Source organism: Glycine max, chromosome 19 (genome assembly GCF_000004515.6).
Source record: "Glycine max cultivar Williams 82 chromosome 19, Glycine_max_v4.0, whole genome shotgun sequence".
NCBI classification, from domain to species: Eukaryota; Viridiplantae; Streptophyta; class Magnoliopsida; order Fabales; family Fabaceae; genus Glycine; species Glycine max.
Genome location: NC_038255.2, coordinates 17846311 through 17848134, shown reverse-complemented (window position 1 = coordinate 17848134; position 1824 = coordinate 17846311).

Sequence of the window (1824 nt, the reverse complement as noted above, 5' to 3'; positions counted from 1 at the left end):
GTCATGTAAATAAAGGGGCAGGTTTGAACTACAGCTACCCTCAAATGATATCCAAATGACTTGAAATTTTGTGAGCAACCTTATAAAATGATGAGAAGATAGCACAAAAAATTTCAGGCAAAAATTCAAAGTCTAACTATGGAAGCTGAAAATGGTAGGTTAAGAAAAATAAGTGAATAAAACTTGAAAAATAAAAAACTTTTGACAAAATCACTATTTTTGGACGATGGAGACCTCAGCCGGCCTATGGTGGGCTGCCACAGCGTAGGAAATTTTTTTCTACCCCAAATACATATATAATAAGTGTGATTCTGATAACCAGAGCAAAAGTTATGGCCGTTTGAAGTTTCGACAAACACAAAATTTGCTACTTTTTTGGAACTTTCAAATCTGACCAAACTAAAGACTCTAGCTATTTTTCCCACAAAATATAGGTTAAAATAAGTTACCACAAAAAAATTCAGCCAAAAATAACAACCCTAGCTACTAAAACAAAAAATCTCAAATAATTCAGCATGGGTGGTCGCTAAGTCTGTCGCAAAACACTATTCACAGCAAAACACCCAAGACTGAAACATGGGAAACGCTTAATGGGAAAACTGAAATAGAACACACACTAAACAAAATACCAGGACACTAAACAACATTAACACATATACTAACACAATACTAACAATTAAACATAAAACACGAAAGAATTAAACACACAACACTAGCTAGCTATTATGAACCTTTGGACACTGCTCCCCGGCAACGGCGCCAAATTTGATCGAGGCCGTACCCGAATCAAATAAACATGAAAATGCAGTAACTAGGAAGTGATCCTAGGTGGTTTCCCAACGAGCAATGATAAACCAATTGTTCATAATATACTTGCAGTAACAGTAACGATTGGGGGGGGGGGGTTGTTTGTTTTGTGATTTAAGGAGCAGAATAAGTAAACTGGAATACGAAACTAATAATATTAAAAATGGGTTGTTTCCTCTGATTCAGAAGCCATTCTCTTATCGTGGGTTATGGAGAATTCGTCCCTAACAGTTAACCACTTAATTCAACCCTATTTCAATTTACTATGCGAAAATCAACCTAGGGTTGTCAATACATGATTAGGCACCACATACACCAGTTAGCCCTTCGTCCATTAAGCATGAACGCAAGTTAGGCTCAGAGGCAATTAATCAAACACGAAGCGTGCACTGATTAATGTTCACGAATTTGGGTTAACTGGTGAAGGGAAAACTGCCAGGGAACCACATTATAACCGAAACCTCAAAGAGAGTTGGGCTTCTTCCTCAGAAGGAAACAACACCAGAATAATTAGCCTTCCATAGATTCAAACAGAAAATGTAAATGAAACATGAAGCAGAAACGTAAATAAACAGAAACGTAAATGAGACAGAAACGAAAATGAAAACAGAAACGTAAATGAGACAGAAACAAAAATGAAAACAGAAACGTAAATGAGACAGAAACGAAAATGAAAACAGAAACGTAAATGAAAGTAGAAGAAGAAACAAGAACGAAATCGTAATTAGAAGCAGGAAATCGAAAATTGCATTAAGAACGAAACAGTAGCACTAGAATAGAAAAACTTCCAAACCATAAACCCTAAGCTCTGAATAATAGTCTAACAGAATGCCCTGCACGAATCCCAAGGCTGCTATTTAAAAAAAGAGTCACTCAAAGTCACTGGGCCCTATTACAATACTCTGGCCCAAAACGAAATAAACATTGAACCACATAAAATAAAATTGTGAAATTTCCTAATTAGAAATTAACTAAGGTAAGCGCTACTTTATTTGCCCTCTTCAAGTCCACAACCAA